The following is a 6,704-nucleotide window of genomic DNA, read 5'->3' on the forward strand; positions in this document are numbered from 1 at the left end:
TTACCGGGTCTCACACTGCGTCATGCTGTCATTACCGGGTGTTATGGGGCTATAGGACCCACATAGCCCCATAACACCGGGTCTCACACTGCGTCATGCTGTCATTACCGGGTCTCACACTGCCTCAAGCTATCATTACCGGGTCTCACACTGCGTCATGCCATCATTACCGGGTCTCACACTGCGTCATGCTGTCATTACCGGGTCTCACACTGCCTCAAGCTATCATTTCCGGGTCTCACACTGCGTCATGACATCATTACCGGGTCTCAAACTGCGTATTGACATCATTACCGGGTCTCACACTGCTTCATGACATCATTACCGGGTCTCACACTGCGTTATGCTATCATTACCGGGTCTCACACTGCGTCATGCCATCATTACCGGGCCTCACACTGCGTCATGACATCATTACCGGGTCTCACACTGCGTCATGACATCATTACCGGGTCTCACACTGCCTCATGACATTACCGGGTCTCACACTGCGTCATGCTGTCATTACCGGGTCTCACACTGCGTCATGACATCATTACCGAGTCTCACACTGCGTCATGCCATCATTACCGGGCCTCACACTGCGTCATGACATCATTACCGGGTCTCACACTGCGTCATGACATAATTACCGTGTCTCACACTGCCTCATGACATCATTACCGGGTCTCACACTGCGTCATGACATCATTACCGGGTCTCACACTGCGTCATGACATCATTACCGGGTCTCACACTGCCTCATGACATTACCGGGTCTCACACTGCGTCATAACATCATTACCGGGTCTCACACTGCCTCTTGACATCATTACCGGGTCTCACACTGCGTCATGCCATCATTACCGGGTCTCACACTGCCTCATGACATCATTACCGGGTCTCACACTGCCTCATGACATTACCGGGTCTCACACTGCCTCATGACATCATTACCGGGTCTCACACTGCTTCATGACATCATTACCGGGTCTCACACTGCCTCATGACATCATTACCGGGTCTCACACTGCCTCATGACATTACCGGGTCTCACACTGCCTCATGACATCATTACCGGGTCTCACACTGCCTCATGACATTACCGGGTCTCACACTGCCTCATGACATCATTACCGGGTCTCACAGTGCCTCATGACATCATTACCGGGTCTCACACTGCCTCATGACATCATTACCGGGTCTCACACTGCCTCATGACATCATTACCGGGTCTCACACTGTCTCATGACATCATTACCGGGTCTCACACTGACTCATGACATCATTACCGGGTCTCACAGCCTCATGACATTACCGGGTCTCGCACTGCCTCATGACATCATTACCGGGTCTCACACTGCCTCATGACATCATTACCGGGTCTCACACTGCTACATGACATCATTACCGGGTCTCACACTGCTACATGACATCATTACCGGGTCTCACACTGCCTCATGACATCATTACCGGGTCTCACACTGCCTCATGACATCATTACCGGGTCTCACACTGCCTCATGACATCATTACCGGGTCTCACACTGCCTCATGACATCATTACCGGGTCTCACACTGCCTCATGACATCATTACCGGGTCTCACACTGCCTCATGACATCATTACCGGGTCTCACACTGCCTCATGACATCATTACCGGGTCTCACACTGCCTCATGACATCATTACCGGGTCTCACACTGCCTCATGACATCATTACCGGGTCTCACACTGCCTGATGACATTACCGGGACTCACACTGCCTCATGACATCATTACCGGGTCTCACACTGCTTCATGACATCATTACCGGGTCTCACACTGTCTCATGACATCATTACCGGGTCTCACACTGCCTCATGACATCATTACCGGGTCTCACACTGCCTGATGACATTACCGGGTCTCACACTGCCTCATGACATCATTACCGGGTCTCACACTGCCTCATGACATCATTACCGGGTCTCACACTGCCTCATGACATCATTACCGGGTCTCACACTGCTACATGACATCATTACCGGGTCTCACACTGCCTCATGACATCATTACCGGGTCTCTCACTGCCTCATGACATTATTACCGGGTCTCACACTGCTACATGACATCATTACCGGGTCTCTCACTGCCTCATGACATTATTACCGGGTCTCACACTGCCTCATGACATTATTACCGGGTCTCACACTGCCTCATGACATTATTACCGGGTCTCACACTGCTACATGACATCATTACCGGGTCTCTCACTGCCTCATGACATTATTACCGGGTCTCACACTGCCTCATGACATTATTACCGGGTCTCACACTGCTACATGACATCATTACCGGGTCTCTCACTGCCTCATGACATTATTACCGGGTCTCACACTGCCTCATGACATTATTACCGGGTCTCACACTGCTACATGACATCATTACCGGGTCTCTCACTGCCTCATGACATTATTACCGGGTCTCACACTGCCTCATGACATTATTACCGGGTCTCACACTGCTACATGACATCATTACCGGGTCTCTCACTGCCTCATGACATCATTACCGGGTCTCACACTGCCTCATGACATCATTACCGGGTCTCACACTGCCTCATGACATCATTACCGGGTCTCACACTGCCTCATGACATCATTACCGGGTCTCACACTGCCTCATGACATCATTACCGGGTCTCAAACTGCCTCGTGCTCATTACCGGGTCTCACACTGTGTCATGACATCATTACCGGGTCTCACACTGCCTCATGACATTACCGGGTCTCACACTGCCTCATGACATCATTACCGGGTCTCACACTGCCTCATGACATCATTACCGGGTCTCACACTGCCTCATGACATCATTACCGGGTCTCACACTGCCTCATGACATCATTACGGGGTCTCACACTGCCTCATGACATCATTACCGGGTCTCACACTGTATCATGACATCATTACCGGGTCTCACACTGCCTCATGACATCATTACCGGGTCTCACACTGCCTCATGACATCATTACCGGGTCTCACACTGCCTCATGACATCATTACCGGGTCTCACACTGCTACATGAGCAAATACACTCGACTTCTTGCAGTATCTTGATATCAGTAAAGAGTTCTTGCTACAGGAGCGTCTCGTTCTCCTCAGCATCAAACGTAGTTAAAGTCAGTAGCAGCTTAGGTCTTCCTGTCGATTAGCATATTTATTGTTACTAGGAAAAAGGAGTTTTTTTTATGTAATTTGCATATATATTTATGTAGGATTGCTACTCATGGGCTGACCTCATGCCTAGAGATACTGTATCTGTCACACGCACACACATACACACTAGGTGAGTACACACACACTCGCAACACACACACTGCAACCACAATTAGGTGAGTACACACACACACACATACACACACACACACACACACACACACACACACACACACACACACATTTATGTTCCCTTCATCTCCATGGAGATGAGGAAAAGAATGTCTCACTTGTAAGCCATGAGTGTCGCAAGAGGCGACTAAAGTGTCGGGAGCAAGGGGGCGGTGACCCCCCTTCTCCTGTATAAATTACTACATGTAAGAAGAAAATCTTTCGTTTTTTTTCTTTGGAGACGCACCTAAGTCAGTACCTGACCAGCCGGGCTGTGGCTATTACGTGAGTTTGTGTGCGGCCGACAGTAACAGCCTGGGTGATCAGAGCATGATCAACCACGAGTCCTGGTCTCAGACCGGGCCGCGGGGGCGTTGACCCCGAAACCCTCTCCAGGTAAACTCCAGATACGTGTCTTATTCCTCCACCCTCAGATACATGTAAGTCAGTTTCCTACCGTGCTAAATGAACGTTACCTTCAACTTGTGGCTGCTCTGGACTCCCTCTTAGTTCTTAAGTTATTCTCTAAGTCAACCACAAACTAAATAACTACTTAAATAGATATAGATTTAGCAAGTGAGAAATATGTTAAGAGTTGTGATGAGATCATAAAATATATAGTGATGGGTGAGGGTGTGAGCACCCACTATTGTAGCGTGTGAGGGTGTGAGCATCCACTATTGTAGCGTGTGAGGGTGTGAGCACCCACTATTGTTGCGTGTGAGGGGTGTTAGCACCCACTATTGTAGCGTGTGAGGGGGGTTAGCACCCACTATTGTAGCGTGTGAGGGGTGTGAGCACCCACTATTGTAGCGTGTGAGGGGTGTGAGCACCCACTATTGTAGCGTGTGAGGGGTGTGAGCATCCACTATTGTAGCGTGTGAGGGGTGTGAGCACCCACTATTGTAGCGTGTGAGGGGTGTGAGCATCCACTATTGTAGCGTGTGAGGGGTGTGAAGACACACTATTGTAGCGTGTGAGGGTGTGAACACCTACTATTGTAGCGTGTGAGGGTGTGAACACCTACTATTGTAGCGTGTGAGGGGTGTGAGCATCCACTATTGTAGCGTGTGAGGGTGTGAACACCTACTATTGTAGCGTGTGAGGGGTGTGAGCACCCACTATTGTAGTGTGTGAGGGGTGTGAGCACCCACTATTGTAGCGTGTGAGGGTGTGAACACCTACTATTGTAGCGTGTGAGCACCCACTATTGTAGCGTGTGAGGGGTGTTAGCACCCACTATTGTAGCGTGTGAGGGGTGTGAGCACCCACTATTGTAGCGTGTGAGGGGTGTGAGCACCCACTATTGTAGCGTGTGAGGGTGTGAACACCTACTATTGTAGCGTGTGAGGGGTGTGAGCATCCACTATTGTAGCATGTGAGGGGTGTGAGCACCCACTATTGTAGCGTGTGAGGGTGTTAGCACCCACTATTGTAGCGTGTGAGGGGTGTGAGCATCCACTATTGTAGCGTGTGAGGGGTGTGAGCACCCACTATTGTAGCGTGTGAGGGTGTGAGCACTTACTATTGTAGCGTGTGAGGGGTGTGAGCACACACTATTGTAGCGTGTGAGGGGTGTGAGCACCCACTATTGTAGCGTGTGAGGGTGTTAGCACCCACTATTGTAGCGTGTGAGGGGTGTGAGCACCCACTATTGTAGCGTGTGAGGGGTGTTAGCACCCACTATTGTAGCGTGTGAGGGGTGTGAGCACCCACTATTGTAGCGTGTGAGGGGTGTGAGCACCCACTATTGTAGCGTGTGAGGGTGTGAACACCTACTATTGTAGCGTGTGAGGGGTGTGAGCATCCACTATTGTAGCGTGTGAGGGTGTGAACACACACTATTGAAGCATGTGAGGGGTGTGAACACACACTATTGTAGCATGTGAGGGGTGTAAGCATCCACTATTGTAGCGTGCGAGGGGTGTGAGCACCCACTATTGTAGCATGTGAGGGGTGTGAACACACACTATTGTAGCATGTGAGGGGTGTAAGCATCCACTATTGTAGCGTGTGAGGGGTGTGAGCACCCACTATTGTAGCATGTGAGGGGTGTGAACACACACTATTGTAGCATGTGAGGGGTGTAAGCATCCACTATTATAGCGTGTGAGGGTGTGAACACACACTACTGCAGCATGTGAGGGTGTGAGCACCCACTATTGTAGCATGTGAGGTGTGAACACACACTATTGTAGCATATGAGGGTGTGAGCATCCACTATTGTAGCGTGTGAGGGTGTGAGCACCCACTATTGTAGCGTGTGAACACCCATTTTTGACGCGTGTGAGGTGTGAGCACCCACTACTGTCGCGTGTGAGGTGTGAGCACCTACTGCTCTAGCATATGAGGGTGTGAGCACCCACTACTGTAGCATGTGAGGTGTGAGCACCCACTATTGCAGCATGTGAGGTGTTAGCACTCACTATTGTAGCATGTGAGGTGTGAGCACCCAGTACTGTAGCATATGAGGTGTGAGGGTGTGAGCATCCACTACTATAGTGTGTGAGTTCCCACTACTGTAGCGTGTGGGGTGTGAGAGTGTGAGCACCCACTATTGTAGCATGTGAGGTGCGAGCACCCTCTATTTTAGCATGTGAAGTGTGAGCAACCATTACTGTAGCATGTGAGGGTGTGAGCACCCACTTCTGTAGCATGTGAGGTGTGAGCACCCACTACTGTAGCATGTGAGGGTGTGAGCACCCACTGCTGTCGCGTGTGACGTGTGAGCACCTACTGCTGTAGCAAGTGAGGGTGTGAGCACCCCCTACTGTAGCGTGTGAGGGTGTGAGCAAACACTACTGTAGCATGTGAGGTGTGAGCAACCACTACTGTGGCATGTGAGGGTGTGAGCACCCAGTACTCTACCATGTGAGGTGTGAGCACTCATTACTGTAGCATGTGAGGGTGTGAGCACTCACTACTGTAGCATATGAGGGTGTGAGCACCCACTACTGTAGCATGTGAGGGTGTGAGCACCCAGTACTGTACCATGTGAGGGTGTGAGCACCCACTACTGTAGCATGTGAGGGTGTGAGCACCCAGTACTGTACCATGTGAAGGTGTGAGCACCCACTACTGTAGCATTTGAGGGTTTGAGCACCCAGTACTGTACCATGTGAGGTGTGAGCACCCAGTACTGTACCATGTGAGGGTGTGAGCACCCACTACTGTAGCATGTGAGGGTGTGAGCACCCAGTACTGTACCATGTGAGGGTGTGAGCACTCACTACTGTAGCATGTGAGGGTGTGAGCACCCAGTACTGTACCATGTGAGGGTGTGAGCACCCACTACTGTAGTATGTGAGGGTGTGAGCACCCAGTACTGTAGCATGTGAGGGTGTGAGCACCCAGTACT

Source organism: Cherax quadricarinatus, chromosome 8 (assembly GCF_038502225.1).
Source record: "Cherax quadricarinatus isolate ZL_2023a chromosome 8, ASM3850222v1, whole genome shotgun sequence".
Classification (NCBI taxonomy): Eukaryota; Metazoa; Arthropoda; class Malacostraca; order Decapoda; family Parastacidae; genus Cherax; species Cherax quadricarinatus.